The following is a 20954-nucleotide window of genomic DNA, read 5'->3' on the forward strand; positions in this document are numbered from 1 at the left end:
CTGAGGTACTGTGTGTCTTTGGATTCTATCTTCATATCCATTCTATTAGCCTGCATTTGTTTATAGGCAAGTTAAGACCATTGACATTGAAGGATGCTAATGACCATTGATTGTTGATTTTGGTTTGGTTTAGATTTGTTGGTGGTGGTATTATTGTGTGTGGATTTCCCCAGTTTATTTATTTATTTATTTATTTATTTATTTATTTATTTGTGTTTGGTAAGGTGGGATTATCTATTGCCTACTTTTTTTGAGTGTAGTTATCCTCATTACATTGGAGTTTTCTTTCCATTAATTTCTGTAGGGCTGGATTTGTGGATATGTAGTGCTTAAATCTGGTTTCGTCATGGAATATCTTGTTTTCTCCATCTATAGTGATTGAAAGCGTTGCTGGATACAGTAGTCTGGGCTGACATCCATGTACTTTCATAGGCACAACCTATGTTGGGGAAGTTTTCTTTTATGATCTTGTTGAATATGGCTTCTGTACCTTTGAGCTTAATTTCTTTGCCATCTTCTATACCTATTATTCTTAGGTTTGGTCTTTTCATGGTCTACCACATTTCCTGGATATTTGTGTTAGGGATTTTTTGGATTTGAGATTTTCTTTGTTCCACGACTGTATATCCTCTAGTGAGTGTTCAACACCTGATATTCTCTCTTCCATTTCTATTGGTTATACTTGCATCAGTGGTTCCTGATCATTTTCCAGCTCTTCCATTTCCAGCATCCCCTCATTCTGTGTTTTCTTTATTGTTTCTAATTGTGATTTCAAACCATGAACTATTTGAATTGTTTCCTTCACTTGTTTGGTTGTTTTTTCTTGGTTTTCTTTAGATTCTTTAAGGGATTTGTTTATTTCAAAAATTTTTTGGTTTGTCTTTTCCTCCATTTCATGTAATTTTTTGCTTGTTTTTCCTTCTATTTCTTTAAGCGATTTTCTTGGTCCCTCTTTAATGTTCTCTATCATCTTCATAGGATATTTTTTAAGGTCTATCTCTTCTTCATCCTCTACATTGGGATTTTCAGGTCTTGATGGTGTGGAGTCCTTAGATTCTGGTGGTGTCATATTGGTCTTACTCTGTTGTTTTCCCATCTCCTCTTCCAGTGGGTGCAGGCGGGGTCTCTCCCTCTATCAGGTGGCAGGTGGAGGGCTCAGTCTCAGGCAGCAGCCAGAGGGCAGAGGGAGGTGGTTAGACAAGGGTGAGGTGTGTCCAGACTCAGGTTGGGCCTTCTGGTCTGGGCAGGTCCACCCTTGTGGGGGAGGTTCCCAGGCAGAAGTGAGCAGGGGTTGATGGGGGAGGTTTGGGGGCAGAGCAGCACCCAGGCCCACCTGAGGCTAGGGTGCCAGCCAAAGGACAGAGCATCAACATGTTTTTATTAAAAGAATCATTTTAATTTTAATGAGTTCTGATTATATTTATGAAATAGTGCTATTTTCAGCATAAAGAAATATCTTGTTTTTATACTACATCATTTTTTGGCAGTACTCAGATTTCTACAAATTAATATGAAGCACTTGAAATTTTTAAATATATGTACAACCGAGCTTTTATGATTTTATTGTCAATATTAGGATATTTGTTGGAAATAAATGGCTGATACCTTTTTAGAGTTCTGTCTAATGTGCTCTTTTCCTTTTTTCACCTACTTTTCCTTTAAGATTAAATTTAAACTTCATTAAACTTGCTTATTATATCAAATTTTGTTTAAATTTATGGAGAAGGTTACATTATGAAAATTTCAATGTTCTTTTCCTCGTGTTTTGTTTGAGAGAGAGTAAAGATGTCTTCTAAATGTCATGTGAGCACTCTACCACAGGCAGAAATACATGTCTATGGACATAAACATGGACATTCAGAAGGTATCTGGTACCATGACACTTTATCTAAACAAAGGAGTAAGTCTTTCACTAAGATATTCTCAGCCTGTGGTTTTGCCCAGTATATAAAACAAAGCATGAACTCTGGACTTCATATCTTATCTGAAAGTGGTTGCTTTACCACTCTAGCTATTATGCTGCTATTGCACCATGAAGCATATCTTGCCTGTGAGGCTACTATTCTGATTTGTACAATGCACATCTACAAGAGACTTTTGATTCCCCTTTTCCTTGGGTTTCTGAAGAGCAACTGTCAACGCTGTGACAGCTAAAGACCAGAGCAGGAAGGATTTCCCCAATGCACTACAAGCTTTATTTCTATCTGCCTTGTGGTCCAGGTGTAGACAAAATTATTGTCTATAAAATAGACAAAATATATTTGTTTCATCAGGCTGTGATGGACAACTAGGAGGAATGCAGAAGAACATATTGTTTCAGAGGGCTATAGGGCCTGATGAAATTATAATATATTGGTGTATCATATGATATCCAACACCTGGCATTAGGGTTATTAATAACCACTGGCTTTTAGGATGAACTGCATCCAGACCTAGAAAATATTTTACTATCATTTTATTTATTTATTTGGATGACAAAGTATAAGACTCCACCTGGCATTTCACTCATGTTTCTTCTATGTTAAACCAACTTCACTCTCCACTCAAATTATTCAATTCCCTGTCTATTCCCTATTTAGACATCCCACCTCTAGTATTCTATGTCCCAATTTTCATATCATCTCTGTTATGCTGTATGCTCTCCCTTTGGCATCCCCTACTCAATGACACTTTTCATCTTTCATGGCTTCTACAGGTACATCAAGTTAAATACAGAATCTGAACATGAATATATATAATATATATATATATATATATATATATATATATATTACATATTTCTCCATAAGTGAAGAATGGAGAATTGGTTGGATACTAGAGTTTGCGAGAAGGTTCTATGGGAATGACAAAGAGAAATTCTATGCTTTTATTCCCTTTATAAATGACTACTTGTAAAAAATTAAATGATTAATTTGGAAGGCTTTTCATGAATTTTATGGTCACAATTTAATTATTTGAATAACATTGCCATCTACATTATAAACTAACCATGAGAAAAATTGTGTCTTCAATGTGGAATTATATATTGCTATCCTATTAGCCAAATGAAGATAATTAGCACTGCTAAAAATAAATACAGCTGACAATGATATGCTCTGTAGAACAGTGATGTGTAGGACATTTTTTTGCAATATATAGAGTATTCATCATCAATCTAATATCAACACAGATTAACATGACAAATATGATATTTTGTTTGTTGTTTGTTTTATTTTCTCTGATAGTTCTTGAATTTTATTCATTCTTATTTGTAAATCTCCTTAGTGTTGTGATTACAAGTCTTGATTGATATAGTTAGAAATTATAATTTGTCTAAGATGGGTAGTCTTATCTCTTAAATATTTTTAATGATATAGGAGACTTTAAAAGATAATTTCATGTTTTAGTTTCATTTCTGTTCCTTGTAAAATACTCAGCAAAGCAGATTAGGTAAGAAGGAAGTTTATTTTAGCTCACTGTTCCTGATGAATCTACCAATTTCTGGAAGTAAAGTCAAGAACTTTATGAAACTGGTCACATAACATTTGCAGGGAAGAGGATAAAGAAATGAATATGTATATGTTTTCATGCTTGTTTGTTCAAGTTAACCACTTCAAGACAGTTCAAGATCCCCAGCCTAAGGAAAAGAGCTGCACAGAGCCATCTAGGCCATGTCAAAGTGACTAATGTAAGAGGATCTTCTCCAGACAAGGTCACAGGCCAACCCAGATTAAATAATCCCTCACTTACACTGTCTCCCAGGTGATGTGTGATGTTGCATTGACCATTTTAAGAAATCATTGCATCTGTATGATATTTTGTACTAGTAAACCATGAAATATAAATATAATAGCATCAAATAAACAAATCTAAAACATAACATAAAATGTAATACACATTGTCATGAAATATGTAGCATATAAATAATGTGCCAAGTTACTTGGGTGTGAAAACTATCTTCTGTGGTTGTAATAGGATGTGTCCTAAAGAACTCAGTGGTGAATATGATGAAATAAGAAACATATTTTTTCAGATGGCAAAGCCTGACAAACAGCTATTTTGAGAGTAAATAAAGGCAGATAGTGCAAGTGTTTAACCAAACGTTCTTTCAAATTGTAGGTACAAAAATATCTTAAACTAGAATGTAACTAAACTAAGGATAATTTCAACTATTGATCTCATATCCCCATTATACTAAATCAAGATCCTTCAAGCTCATGGTATTTACAATAAGCCTGTAATTAGTTTTGTATTTTGTTATTTATACTGCATATATCTATTTCAATCTCTTTTCTCTTTCTCCTTTTCACAAACACATAGATAGTACTTGAAATACTCTGCACTATAATATTACTTTCTTCACTGCCTCAGTAATATTGATTAGTCCTGATTAAAGGGAAAAGGCTGAATGAATAGTCACATAATAAATACACCTTACAAGTAAGAAAATGGGTGCTGTCAGAAAGCTAAGCAACACATCTGAGGCATCAGTTGTGTGTAGACTAATAGGCCTTGAGTACACCTAATGGAATAATCAGCATCTTCTCTGAAAATGAGGTTCTCTATGGCATGTTTTAATTGAGGTCAATGAGTGATAGGGCAGCATTTGTGTTACTTGAAAATGTGTAATTCTGTCGCCCAGCTACTACATTAAAAATAAGGAATATGCTAAGTTCCATCTCTTACTCTATCTTTCTGGACATTGTCCATCCATATTCTGCTAAGTGCTGCTGTTCTTCAGTTACTCATTTCAATTCCCAAATGCTAACAGCAACTTTCAACTAGCAATATTACTTTAACTGAAGTGAAAAGACTTCATTAGCCTTCTGGAACTTATTCCTCATCTTTATTATTTTAAAGATAATAATTTATCATGAACTTGAGTTCACTATAGCCAATTTCACCAATTGCTATGATTCATATAATAGCAGTGTTATGAATAAATGTCACACTTTGGACCCAAATAATATATTCCACAGAAACCTTACATCCTAAAACAAGTAATGTTAAAATATTGCACTAAAATTGAAGAAAACCCTACTTTGTGTCACTATTCCTGAGACTTGAAAAAGAATCTTCTTTTTTTAAGATTTACTTATTATGTACACAGTTCTTTTTAAAAAAAAAAAAAAAAAAAAACTATTTATCATGTACACAGTTTTCTGTTTGCATGTATCCCTGCAAGCCAGAAGAGGGCACCAGATCTCATTACAGATGGTTCTGAGCCATCAAGTGGTTGCTGGGAATTGAACGCAAGGTCTTTGGAAGATCAGACAGTGCTCTTAAATGTTGAGCCATCTCTTCGGCCCGAAAATGTTCCTGGACAGTGTCTTTTTTAGGTATCTAAGTTTGTTTAACATCTTTCCAGGCAGAAGCACTGGTCTGATATTCTATCAGGCCAATTGGATAATCAGAGTGAGCCTTAACAATCCTTACTGACTAGATATGCTTGAGGATGCAGTGTTTAGCCAACCCTTGGAGAATCTTTGACACTTTATGTTTTAAGGAACTGTGCTTTAAGATGAAAAATTTTAACATGGAAGAAAATCATAAAAGAAATATAAGTTGTCTTGAGTCTATTATATTCCTGATGACCGGAAATTTATCTTTATTGTGAAATAAAAATATTTTCTGAGCAATATGTATCATCAAATACAAGGAAATATCAGGAGAAAAGAACATCAAACGGCAACAGAAGCCTTGTAGATATGAAGGAAATGTTTCCAGTCTTAAAATGCCTTAAATCTTATTTTAAAAACTTCCTATAGTTTCTTTAGAAAGTACTCTTTCATATTATTTCATAGAGATTATATAGAAAATCAAATGGTCACAAGCATGCATAGTTTATTTGACATTCCATGGATATTTGACATTATCATGGATATTGATAATTTGACCTGAAAAAATTTATTATTATAAGTAATGCCTAATCTTTGAAATCTGTGCACTAAAATTATAATTCTCAGGATTTATCACAATGTTAGAAAAGAGTAAAAGGAGAAAGAAAAAAGCACCTTAACAGATCTTAACATTTTCAAGACAAAAGAATAGCTATCATTTGTTTTACTACATTTGAGAACCTATGACATAAAGGCATTCCTATTGATGCAGAGAAAATAAATGAAAATAAAAGATAAAGTAGGTTTGATTCAAGGTTTTTCATTTTAGTACATATGTCTGAGGTATGTAGGGTTATTGTGGCAGATGTAATAAAATGTATCCAATATGCCTGTTTAATTCTGAAAGTTTCAAATAATTTGATTACACATAAACATCTTGTTCTAGAAGTTATGTATTTATAACATATAATTAAGTTGGTCATAATTACAGGTTTCAATTATCTTCATACAAGCATTTCCCACGATACTGATTCAAACATGTTTTTCATTCACTTACCTTTCTTTATCTCAAATGTCAATTATCTTTGTTGGAGGACAAGTAAATTAGTCAATCCACCTTGAAATTTCACTAGAGAGTTCTTTGTATTTCTGACCTTCAGCTACTAAGTTTTATGTGATCAGTGATTGCAAAACATCAACAATCCATACCACTCTTTATTCTAGAAACAAGAAAATCTTTCTTCTTTGTAGTCTCATGGTAGTTGCTCAAGCTAACAGAACCTTCAGCTATCAAAATAAAAGTCATCCTAATGTTTTGTTTATAGTTCAAAATTGCGATGCTTCAATTGTATCTTGTTGAGTTATAAGGTTCTCTGTCTTTTGTGTTTCTTTTCTGTCCCAGCTCTTTTTTCTTTAAATAGTCCATCACACAATACTTACCTAATGAATCATGAAAACATATATAATGTATCCATGCGTATTCTGGAAATGTACTACCAGTGAGTGCCACTAGTATGTATGCTTAATATTTTTGTGTTTGTATCACATGAAATGTGAAATAAAAGCTGAAGAAAAATCAGAATGTTTCCCCAGAAATTCTAATCATCCTTCCAAGAAATAGACTACTTTTTACAAGTATTCAAATGTCCTTTCCCACTTAAAACATTTATATGTAGCTTTGTATTCATTCTAGAATTAATATTTTGATATTGCTGATTATCATTGTGAATGTACTCATTGACTATAAGATCTACCTGTACTTAACTCTGAATAACTAATCATTTATAAGCTATGATATATATTTGGAATAATGGAATCTAAATGAAGCCAATATTCATACTCTCTTCTTGATCCAAACACTACCATATTCCTACTTATTTCAAATTTTTAAGCTTGGATGCATGTCCTATGAAAGAAAAAATATAGGTAATTAAGATAGGTCAGAGAAAAAGAACAAAAATTCTGCTACTAGTATATGTCTCCTGTACACAAGCAAAGAACCATATTAAGGCTAACATTTAGGGAACATGCATTATGATGCCTTACCTATCCTATTCAGAAGATGGAGAAAATCAGATTTTTCATTCTATGAAGACAAGCATACACTGGAATATTGAACTCCAAACAGTTATCAGATATACTTACATAATGTCTGTGATGGTAATAAACAATGGAGGACTATCATATTGTTTTGAGTAAACAGAAGACCTGCAAATTTAAACTGAAGAAATGCACTGTTTCCATACTGTCTCTCCTTTTATTCTCTCCTTCTGTGCTTCTCCCTCCACTTGATATCTCCTGTTCCCTCCCCATTTGCCCCAGTCCACCCAGACAATCTACTCTATTTCCTGTTACCAGGGCAATCCATAATCCCCCCACCCAGACCTCTCCTCTTGGTTTTACTTCTCTGGGTCTATGGATTGTAACATGATAGTCCTTTACTTAACAGCTAATATCCATTTATAAGTGGTCACATACCATGCTTGTCTTTCTGGGTCTGGGTTGCTCTCTCAGGATGAATTTTAGTCTAGTTCCATCCATTTGCTTGAAAATTTCATAATGCCATTATTTTTTAAATCTTGAGTAATACTCTGTTGTGTAAATGTACTATATTTTCTTAATCCATTCTCAGTTAAGGACATCTATTCTTTCAATCTCCTGGTTATTATGAATAAGGTTCTATGAACATAGTTGAGCAAATGTCTTTCAGATATCATGTGGCTTCATTGGGATATGTGCCCAAAAGTAGTATAGCTGGATCTTGAGGTTGATAAATTCCCAATTTTCTGAGAAACTGCCATATTGCTTTACATAGTTAGTAGCTGTATGAATTTGTACTCCCTCTAGCAATGGAGAAGTGTTTCCCTTGCTCCACATTACTCCTAGCATGAACTGTCACTTGTGCTATTGATCTTAACCATTCCAACAGGTGTAATATGGAATCTCAAAGTAGTTTTGATGGCTAAGGATTTTGAACTCTTCTTTAAGTGTTTCTCTGCCATTTTACATTCCTCTAATGAGAATTCTATTTAGGTATGTACACAATTTTTAATTTGTGTTACTTAGTTTGTTCATACTTGAGTTTCTTAATTCTTTATATATTTTGGATATGAGCCTCCTATTAGATGTAGAAAGGGGCTGTGGAAACTTCTTGGAAGCTACAAGGTTGAGCCTAACAAGGATTCCTAGTAATGGAGGATATGGATCCTGAACTAGGATGATATAAAGCCTGAACCATCCATCTTCTGTAACCAGGCTAAGTTACCAGTGGTGGTGCTGGGACACCAACCTAAGCACAAAAATCCATGAGCCACAACCTTCCCTGAATGCAAGATACACTGGGGCAAACGAGCCTCGGGGCCATGGGAGTAGCCTAACAATGATGGGTCTAACCTGAGGCTCACACCATGAGAAGCAGCCCATGTTCAACTCTACCTAGCTGGCCAGGATCCACAAGCTGGATGGCTAAGAGAACTGGGATAGAACCAAATCGAAAAAAAGTCCAAGAAATGATTCCTAATGATATTTTTCAGTATTCATAGGATCCTTGGGTGCCTAGCCCAATTGTCATAAAAAGGCTTCTTATAGCAGCTGATTGAAGCAGATACAGAGACCAAAGTCAAATATTGTAAGGACCTGGAGGATTTCCCGGGAACAGGGGGAGAAAGGATTGTAAGATCCAGAGGGTAGAAGATGCCACAAGAAAATGATCCACAGAATAAACTAAACTGGGCTCATAGGGACTCAGAGACTGAAACAGCAATAAAGGAATATACATGGGTCTGTACCAGACACTGCACACATGCTGTGGCTCTTTTTTTCTTACTGTTAGCTAATTTACTGTTTTTCCTTCATTTTTGTTTGTTTGTTTTAGCTAAACTATTTATTCATTTATTTTATATCCCAGCCAAAATTTCCCCTCCTCTCCTTATATTCTCTCCCCTTTCTATCTCCCCTACTCCTCTCTGTTTCTATTGAGAAAGGGGCAGACCTATTGTCTTAGGGTTTCTGTTGCTGTTGAAGAGGCACCATGACCGTGGCAACTCTTATAAAGGAAAACATTTCATTGAAGTGGTGGATCATAGTTTCAGAGATTTAGTCCATTATCATCATGATGGGGAGCCTGGTAGTATGCTGGCAGACATGGTACTAGAGACGTAGCTGAAAGTCCTACATCTTGAAGGCAAAATGAACTTACCTGAGACACTGGAATGTATCCTGACCATATGAAACTCAGTGATATACTTCCTCCAACAAAGTCACACCTCCTAATAATGCTACTCCCTGAGAGATTAGGGGAACAATTACATTCAAACTAGTACAAGTATCAAGAAAGCATGATATATCAAGTTGAGGTAGGACTATGCTCCTCCCCTTGCAGTAAGGCTGGGCAAGGGAACCCAGTATGTGGAATAGCCTCCCAAGAGCCAGACAAAGTGTTAGAGGCATCCCCTGCTATCTCAACTTGTGACTGGTTTTTTTTTTTTTTAATCTTAATTATAAGAGTTGAGGTATCTCTGACTCTTTTGCCTGCTACTAGGACCATTTTCCTCTTTCTGGGTTGCATTGATCAGGGTTGACTCGGGGTAAAACCCTAGACTTATTGCATCTTATTATGCCAAGTTTACATGATAATCCTGAGCAGCCTACTTTTTTTTCTGAATGGAAATGGAGAAGCAATGGATCTAAGGTAAAGGAGAGGTAGGAGGAAACTGGGAGAAGAGTAGGAAGGGGAAGTTTCAGTTGGGATGTATTGTATGAGAAAAGAATAAATACATAAAAGAATAAATAAACTGAAGAAATGAAAATAAATTCATTTGTCATATTTTCCTTTAGTAAGTCTCAACATGCATAGCAAAAGCGGCAACTTGTTTGATATTCAATTGCAATAAACAATCATTATAATAATTATGAAGATTAATAAGGATTAACAAACATTTAAATGAATAAAACTTTCTTCTGCCCTGCTCATTTTCATATAGAATATCATTCCAAGACAACATTTAATGGGATACAATTAACTGTGTGTTAATTATTAACTGTAATGCCATGCTAATGTTTAAATTTAAATAAGTTGAATTGCTTTTGAAGTTTACCCTTGATAATGGATTGAGATAATCAATGAAGTTAACCATCGCTTTGAGTTACACTACTTTTGCTAAAGACCAGTATCTTACATAATAACATGAAATAAGATTCAATGAAAATTTTAAACTTAATCTTATCTCCTAGGTAGTTTCTTTTATAAGTGACAGGGAAGCTCCATCTACAATATCTCAAAAATATATGTGGGAGAGTTAGCATTTCCCAGGAACAAATCCCTTGATAAGTTATCCAGTCCTAAGAGATAAGGCCATAAATGTTATTATCAAATTAAAATTGCATATTCTGTATATTTAATTGTAATACAGAAAATATCTATCAAGTATAATATACAAAACTAGAATGGAACATTCTCTATGTTTATTTTACATTAACCAAAGTTTTAGAATAGTTAATTTTCACTTTGGATTTTTTGACATCATTACAGAAGACATTTGTCAGAGAATAGATGACATTGCAGTTGTTATATCTGAAAGGTGGTGTTATTAGCACCACATAGGTAGACACCAAGAATACCACTAAATATTCCAACATACCTACGACAGCCCTTAACCCAAATAACCAGAAAGGATTTGATGAGTCACAGTTGTTACAAGCCTTCTTCCAGCTAGTCTTGGCACACTGCAGCATCAAACCCAAATAAAAACATGGACACTATATTAATTATAATATTGTAGGCCAATGGCTTAAGCCTCTTATTGGCTAGCTCTGTCTTAATTATTAATCCATTTTTATTAATCTATGTATTTCTACATGGTCTTATCTTACCAGAAAAAGAGTACAGACCTGTTACTCCTCTTGTGTCCTACATTGTGTCGGACTCTGGCTACATCTCCCAGAATCCTCCTCCTCTCCTAGTCCCACCTATCTTGCTTCCCTATTGGAAAATATTCCTTTATTCATCAACCAATAAGACAAACATTTATACAAAAGACGTTAAATTATTGTAATAATGGTGAGGTAGAAAATAACCATAGGCAACCGTTTTAATCTAATTGGAACATACATGTCTGTGTTTGATTTTCTATGTAGACTTTTGGGTGACAAAAGAAACTGAAAATACTCTACAATGACCATCTACTCAAGAATAATTAATCGATGTAAATGAAATAGCAAGAATAATATTACTTATCAGACAAAATTATATAATAAATCAATAACAAATATGCATTTTTCAGGAACATTGAAAACACAATGAGAAACGTAACAGAACTTTGATGTACAATATCCCTTAGGAAGAATTGAAGAAGTAATCAGGTCTGAGGTTAGTGTCATGGCTGCACAGTATTAGCATTACTGTAGATCTCTGCAGTTTCATATGTGCAGGATTCCTACTACAATTAGATCAAGACTTATAGAAGTGTGAATGCACCAATGAAAAACAACAATACATGTAACTGCAGGGTCTTAGCCCAACCACGAAAGTCTGAACTGGGTCCAAGAAGGGTGAGTGTGCTGCTTGCCCATTCCCCAGCCTCCCAGAATCCTGGAGACAATCAGATGTAAAAGGGAGACTAGTCAAGCAGTAACTCACTTTTTGTTCCACAGAAAGCATCTCTTAAAGCAAAAAAAAAAAAAAAAAAAAAAAAAAAAAAAAAAAAAAAAAAACCCAAACAAAAATCACGAGTGGGAAAACAGCCAGCCAATGATTTTAAAGGTCAGCCTGTCATGTACCTAGGCACCATATGGTTTACATAGTGAACATGAGCTCTTCATGCAGTAACTTCATCTGGTTCAATCTAGGCAACCAATCATCTTTTTTTGTAAAGAGTTCTGCCTTCCCCTCACTGCCATTTTTGACTGGCTCATGTGCCCTACATGTAACAACCATTCTTTTATGAAGAAAAGTATTGTACAGGAAGATTTCTCATTCAGCTAATATGGCAGTGGCCAGAAGTTTTAAACACAAGTGGGCTGATAATCACTTAGATTTTAAATTTAAACAGTGGGGTGCTAATGTAGAAAGTCAATTAGTATTCTATGAGTTATCCCTAATAAAGTTGTGCAACAAATACAAACAGTTGAACGACAGCTTACAGAGGACCTGAGTATGTTGATTATAGATAAATGAAAAAAAACTAGATTTGAATTATATTAAAATTATTTTCCCAAGTGGATAAAATAATTGGTTTAATTATTGCAGACTTGAAGCTTAGAGTATTTATCTTTCAAAGAAAATAAGAATGTGAGAAGTTAAATATATGTTTAAATGCCACATAAAAAATATAAAATGATCCTTTCAGTGCATTTTATAAGCAATTCTTTCATGTTTTTCATTATAAGAAATACAAATAAAATATTATATAATAAAATATCTTTGAATTTATGACCTAGCTCATCTTCTTATTTTAAACCTAATAAACACACAGATGATAATGAAAATATTTTGAAAAGTAATGAGCCTGTGGACCATATAGACATTATTCCTGAATTTTGTTCTCATATTTTTATCTTGGGAAAAATATCATCTCAGCACACTTCTGGTTTGGTTGACTACTCAGTGAAAAAGTATCTGTAAAGAAAGAGCAGAAAGACAGTGACAAGGTCACAGTCATTTTTGTGAGTGTTACTTTCACAGGCAGTCCTGGGCTGTAATATCAAAGTTCCCTAAGGCACATCACTGATGCTTCCTTTGCGGCTTTCATAACCTTTGTTGCTAGTGAACTACCCAGTCAAAAACATTTCCTGAAGGAATGGCCTGATACTATGCTGAATCATGACCTGACACAAGGAGAAATATGACTGAATTCTTCCCACAGGCTACTAGTCTATGTCCTTCTTTCAGTTCAATCAAAATAAAGACAGAAGTATGGAGATGGCTAGAAACAAAAAGTTTCACAACAGCAGAGGTTAACTTGCATTGGCGGTAATTAAGGATTTTTGGTGACACGATGTTTAAAACATTTTACATTTTCAGCACTATCAGTCTGTAAATCATATAAAATATCACTTTTTGACATAATACTCATGCCAATAATGGAGAACAAAGACCCATTTGTAATTAGTTCTTATATATAATATTTTATTGTAAAAAATGTAATGTATAGAGAGAAATGTGTTCATCTGCATTATATAGGTGAACATTTAAAATATTTACATTTAAAAAATATATTCCTATAATACTAGCAGTGAAGAAAAACAGGAATGAGGACCAAGAGTGAGTAGCTTGGACTAGAGAATTAGTCTCTAAAGTACAAAACAATAAACAAACAATTTAAATTGTGTTGATTTTTACAATCTTACTAAATGATTATATATGTTGGATTATATTCCAATATAGAATTCTATGCTGGTCTCCTTTTTCTAGCAAAAAAGTGTACATGAACTCAAAGGTGTAGTAACTGGTCATGTTGAAGTAGTTCTGCTAATAAAATAAAAAGTTTGACAATGTAAAACTCTTAAGTTATGGTACATCTCATAAACGTTGATTTTTTAAATGTGATTATATCTAATGGAATTTTCAATGCCATTTCTATTGTGGTCACTAAGCGATTTTCAATTCCCAGGTTCTGTGATAGAACAGGATCTCTTTACAGTGTCTGAGTTTAATTTTTAAGAAGACACAGAGGTTTAGGAATATTCCAGTAGCTGATACCTGGCTGGAGAGTCAGCTTAGAATTTAAAGTGCATACCACACAAACAGCAAATGTAAGGACTAGAGTTTATATGCACAGAGTCCACATACACAGTTGGTGGGAATGATGCCCAGTCTGTAAATCCAGCTCAGGAAGGCAGGCTCCTGGAGGGACTCTCTGGAGGAAGCTGGCTAGCTAGGATAGCAATGTCAGCAAGCTTATGTTCAACTTAGAGATATTCCTTCAGTACAGTGATAAGATAGAGGGCAATCAAAGAAGAATCAGAGGACTGAATGTTCTTTGGGTCTCAAAACAGGTAAACCTACACATATGTATCCATAGACATGAGACCATGCATAAGCATGCATGCACACTACATATAAATACTTATGAAAAAGGAAAAAAAAAACAGAAGAAAAGGCTAGCCTTCCATGCATATTTAATGTTATTCACATGCAAAATAATATATCAAATTTTGCCTATGCAGAGTTTTAATATGTACATATAATATAATAATTGGAAAATAAGCAAAAATCAGGGGAAATTATTTCAGATTAAACATTAAAACTGCCAAACTTTTAAAATATGGGTAATGTTTTTAAATGAAAAATAAGCCAATAATTGCAAAATATTGGAGTTCCTTATTAGAACAGATGGACATTCTCTTGGAATTGGTTTGTTGATATTCTTAATGCATTCATTTTGCTGTTTTAGATTTTCAGCTTCTGTTTTCCAATTTTTTGTAAAATAAAGGGAACGTTTTTTTCTCACAAAAATGTGAAACATCCAATAAAAGTAAAAATTTGGTTTAATAATTTCAAGGGAATTTGAATTTGCAAAGTATGATGGCCTTGAACACTAAAGCTATAGGAATGCAGTTGACAAAACATAAGCACAGCTATGTTTCTGCCATAAATTTCATTAGTTTTATTTTAAGTGTATTTATTTGTGTTTTTAATTTCTAAGGACTTATTCATGGACATGAAGCACAATCAACAGCAGTTATGCCACTCACCCATAATTTCAATGTCTGTAGTTCTTTAATATTCACCAATGATTTATAATGATATATGAAAATGATAACTGCCAACCTAATAGAGTATATTAGAGTTTAAAGGAATGGGAAATTTTATTTAAGGAATTCCAGACAATCTAGGAGAGGTGGTAATCTGAAGGAAAATGGATTAATAATCCATATGTAATCTGAAAGGAAAAGAAGATGATTTTAGGGTTGTAAGGGCTTAAAAGGAAATATGGGTAATGGTACATGAGAAAGCTGGAAAAAGTACACAACTTAATAAGCTATCAAAAAAAGATTAGGTTCAATAAAAATGAAGGAATCTTGTATGTAGGTTTTCTGTATGTGTGGTCCCCACTGCTCCTGGAAATCAAAGTTTTCCCAATAAAAATCATAACACCAAATGAATGATATCTCTCTATGGCTTGTAAGGTAGAGAGGCTTCAGAGGTCCTTAACCCAAATTACATGCTATTGCCATTGTTCTTGAATACTCAACATTAAAATATTTTATTTTAATATATTTATTCATTTTACATACCAACCACAGTTCCTCATCCTTTAACTCCTCCTTCTCCCCCCATATTCTTCCACTCCTTTCCCCATCCACTCTTCAGAAAAGGTAAGGCCTCCCTTCCATGGGGAGCCAACAAAGACTAGTATATCAACTTGAGGCAGGACCATGTTCCTATCCACAGCTTCAAGGCTGAACAGAATATTCTCATTTTTGAAGATTTCAAACTGGATAAATATCAGAGAAAAGCAAGCTGACACTGAGCTATGGAGGTCATCAAGGGGGAATCACTGATCACACTCAACCTCAAATGCTGGAAACCATAATAACGAACAAACTTTTTCTGTCTATTACAAATAATGCTGTTATGAACATGATTGAACAGATGCCCTTGCTGTATGAAGGGCATACCTTTTGGATATATGCCTGAGTGGAATTGCTGGAACTTTTGGTAGACTGAGTCCCATTTTCCTGAGGAACTGCCATACTGATTTCCGAAGTAGCTGCATGAGTTGCCACTCCCACCAGAAGTTGAAGAGTGATCCCTTTTCTAACATCCAGCATAAACTGTCCTTGGTGTTTTTGATTTTGGACATTCTGACAGGAGTAAGATGGTATCTTAGAGTTGTTTTGATTTGCATTTCCCTGATGGCTAAGGATGTTGAGCACATTTTTATGTGTCTTTCAGCAATTTTAGATTTCTCTACTGAGAATTGTCTATTTATTCCTGTACCCCACTTTTTAATCAGATTAGTTAGTGTTTTGGAGACTAGCTACTTGAGTTCTTTGTATATTTTGGAAATCAGCCCTCTGTTGGATGTGGTGTTGGCTAATATCTTTTCCCAATCTGTAGGCTGCAGTTCTGTCTTGTTGATTGTTTCCTTTACCTTACAGAAGCTCCTCAGTTTCAGGAGGTCCCATTTATTAATTGTTGATCTCAGTGTCTGTGTTACTGGTGTTACGCTCAGGAAGCAGTCTCCTGTACCAATTTGTTTGAGGGTACCACCTACCTTCTCTTCTAATAGGTTCAATGTGGCTGAATTTATGTTGAGGTCTTTGGTCCATTTGGACTTAAGTTTTGTGCATGGTGATAGATATGGATCTATCTGCAGTCTTCTACACACCAGCATTCAGTTATGCCAGCACCATTTTTTAAAGATGTTTTCGTTATTTTCCATGGTATAATTTTAGTTTCTTTGTTAAAAATCAGGTGTTCATAGGTGTGTGGGTTGACCCCAACTAACAATCTAACCAATAGTGGAGAGGCTACCTTCAATGCCCTTCTCTGATAATGACATTGATGACTACCTGATATGCCATCCTAGTGCCTTCATCCAGTAGCTGATGGAAGCAGACACAGACAACCATAGCTAAACACTGAGCTGAACTCTGGAATCCAGTTGAGAGAGGGAGGAGTGATGACCAAAGGTGTCAAGACCAGGCTGGAGAAACACACAGGAACAGCTGACCAGAGCAAATGGTTCCTCGTGGACTCCAGACTGATAGCTGGGAAACCAGCAAAGGACTGTTCCAGACCCCCTGAAAGAATAAGTAAGTTTGGAGGTCTGGTCAATCTATGGGGCCACTGGTAGTGGATCAGTATTTAACCCTAATACAGAAATTAACTTTGGGATCCATCTCCACATAGAAGGATGCTTTCTCATCTTAGACACATTGGGGAGGGCCAAGGCCCTGCTCCAAATGATATGACAGACTTTGAAGATACCCCATGGAAGGCTTCACCCTCCCTGGGGAACAGAATGGAGTTGGTTGGGATAGGCAGTTGGTGGTGGGCAGGGGTGAAGGGGAGGGAGAGGGAATTGAGGTTGACATGTAAAAGAAGCTTGTTTCTAATTTAAATAAAAAAGAAAAAAATAATGAACAAACTGGAAAGATATATCCACTGGGGAATTGGTGGCATGAAAGAACTACTTTCAAATTGGATTTTATTTTTTAAGGAGTACCTACATGCCTGTTATATAGTCATCCTAAAAGTCTATAATTAATAAAGTCACAGGCTGTATGTAAACTCTTGTTTGTACCAAGCAAGAATGTAGTTAATCTACCTACTAAACATTTTGGTTTATGCCAATAGACCAGTGTAGCTCTTATCTACAGAGATGTTTGGCAGTGAGTATGGTTAAATATCACTTAATAACTTGCCAATTTATTGAGAATAAATAACTACTTTATGCTCATCCTCAAATGAATCTTCTACATTACCTCCTTATAAGCCCTAGGATACTGTAGTCAACCACTATCTGCAATTGATATCTTCTAGAAGAGTAAGAGTCAGTTTTCTTAAAGAGTTCTTGTCACTGGTAGATTTACTGGACCCTAGTAGAAAGCCACACATCTATGGAAATATGGGCAGCTCAAATTGAACTTGAGTGGTGACAAAACAGAATAACACAAAGTTGGGTAGGTAGAGAATGGTAGCTGGATCTTGAAGAATATATTAACAACAAGAAGAATCTAAAGTGAAAACAGTCCTTTCAGTCACAAGATTTGGAAGGATGGAGCTAGGACTAATCTTAAAGCCCTTCCTCCCTGGGGACTAGATCATACATTCTGCAAAGGTGCTGTGCAAGCCACTGAGACAGAAAGATAATTAACAGGTATAAAGCTATAAACCACAATGACCAGACCATCAAGGTATTTAAAAGTCTAGTACTATCAATTATATATTGAGGGAAACAGTTATCTATCTAAGTGAAATTAAAGCCCTTTCAAATGGAAGTCTGGTAGTATAAAGCTAACCACAGCCTATGGCTGGCAAAGGCATGCCTGCTAGTGAAGATCATTCTACCGGTGTAGTTCCCAACCGCTTTCTTAATACATATCTTTATAACCAAATTTAAGTTCATACCACTCATCCAAAAAAGTTTCTCCTTACAACAGATAGAGACTAGCACAAAAATCTACAACCAGTTACAGTGCAAACAACAATTTTCCTGGGGTGCCCAGCACCAATTGATACATATACAACACATAGCTCATCATGGAAGAGAGGTAAAAAGATTATCAAAGCCAGAGACTGTAGCATATATATAACAGACCTGCCATGATATCCTGCTGTGTGAACTGTTTTCTGTAACATTGGCACTCACCAGAAGAAGGTTTTTCATATGTATGAATGTATAGCATGGTTATATGCATTTTATATACACTTTGCTTGCTCTGGGAGCTATTTATATTATCTAATTGCAATTTTTATCCTATATCTATAATTTTGCTCAATAATACATCAATTTAAGTTCTGCAATAAAAAAATATAGTTTTTCTTTTTCATGAGAATCTCGTTTAATCAACACCATTTGTTGAACACATCAATTTCTTTCCATTGCACAATAACTACTTCCCTTACAACCCCAACGACTACATATTATGGGCCTGCCTCTACAATCCCTGTCAGGCTTTATGTTAATTGTGGATCATGTAATATCTACTCCCTTCTGCTTCCTAATCCACATATACCAATAAAATATTTGGTCATAGCTTTTATCACTCATGGTTTTATGATAGGCAATAAAAATTAAATAAGTGCCACAATCAGTGTTCCTGGATAATTATTCAATTTACATTCTCACTGATTTTTATCCTAATCTCTCATTTGGGCTCTGAAAAACAGCTTCATCTACCGTTTTTTTCCCTATATTTCATTGGTATATCATATCTCTGAATGGCTCTTGTACTGGTTACTATTATTAATAAATCAAATTAATGTGAAAGGACCACAGTAAGACATTAAAGAATTGTTTATTCCATCAAATCATCTACTATCTTTTCATAATTGAAATTTTAGGTTATACAAAGATTACATTTTGCTTCTTTCTAGTTGATAGTTATAAGAAACTATGTAGTGCTGATAATCCTTTCTGCTGTGTAGAGAAACATATGGATATCAGCATGATTTCAGGTATATTATATGCCCTCTACTCCTAAGAGGTAAGCTAATTTTAGATACACTATCTCCTTTTTCTTACTTGAAAAATGAATTTGTGCCTTCATTTCAGAAATAACACTCAGTATAAAGCATTTTTAATAAAAAATATATGCTACAATTAAACTACACTTCCATCATTTCATCACTTTTTATTTCCATCTTTCCTTGCAAAATATCTACTGTCTAGCCACTTTGATATTACATTTTACCTATGAAAATTTTGTTCTTAATGTTTTCTGGGCTGGTATTTTACATAAACACATATATTATTTGATATCTATGAAGAAATAAAACCTTACATTCATGCCTCCAAACTCAGTTTGTACACTACTTGTTTATACACCTCTTCCATTACAGGTAGATGATAAGTCCCACTTGCTGAAGACACAATATTTTTAGGTCACAGACCTCAGAGACTCATACACAGAGTCTGATGAGAAAGCCTCCTTCCCAAGGACAGGATTTCATGGTATCAGAAGGTGTCATGAAAGCTTACATCAATACCTATAAATCATAACAATTACCGTCATAGCACAATAACTCTAAGGGTAAATAGTGGCATACATACTTTGGCTGTTACTAACAACTTTCTAATTGGAATGAAGACATGTTCAACAAGGGAAACATCATGCCTAATATTGGAAATCTAGCCACCCATTTAGGAAGAGTGAAGTCATGTATCTTGGAGTAGAATTTACCCCCACTACCTTACTAAACCAGGATAATCCCAAATTGTTCTAAATGTTTGCCCTGTACCCATAGATAATCCTCACCCCTCATTATGTAAACATATGTTTGTAGGAGATGGATGCAATTGCATAACCCTACAACTGCTCAAAATTCAGCAGTGTGGAACAAAATGTTAATTGATATATCTGATGCACGACTTTTGAAAAAATATCTTAGGGATCACTGTGAAAGGTAAGGCAGAAAGTTTATAAGAGAACACAATACAGATTATAATGTGAGATTGTGTTTCCTAGAAATGTCAGAAACTATACCTGTGAAGTCTCACTGACAAAGCTACTGAAACATGACTTAATCAAGGATGACACTATCAGACATGCTGACAAGAATGGCTGAGGAAGGAACTGGGGAGATCTTATGAGGATTCAGCTATATAGTTAGAACTATAGCAACCAAAGATTGTAGGAGTACAAGAAATAATCTTCTCAAGGGAAAACACACAAATTGTTTATCCACTCCCAAACTGTCACCTCTTAAAATGTAATAATACAAATTACATTACACAGACTAAGAGGGTTTTATTTATGTATTTAGGAATACACAATCTAATACTGTAACATATGTATGTATGTATGTATGTATTATGTATGTATATATGTACAGTGGGTTTGAAAGGGGTATAAAGGCACTTGGTGCGGAAGGGCTTAATTTCATCCATGGGAAGATTGCAAACCAAACATCTTGATTCTGGACTTTACAGATGGTGAAAAAAGACAACCCACTTGAAGGTATGC

This window comes from Cricetulus griseus, chromosome 4, assembly GCF_003668045.3.
Source record: "Cricetulus griseus strain 17A/GY chromosome 4, alternate assembly CriGri-PICRH-1.0, whole genome shotgun sequence".
In the NCBI taxonomy this organism is placed as follows: Eukaryota; Metazoa; Chordata; class Mammalia; order Rodentia; family Cricetidae; genus Cricetulus; species Cricetulus griseus.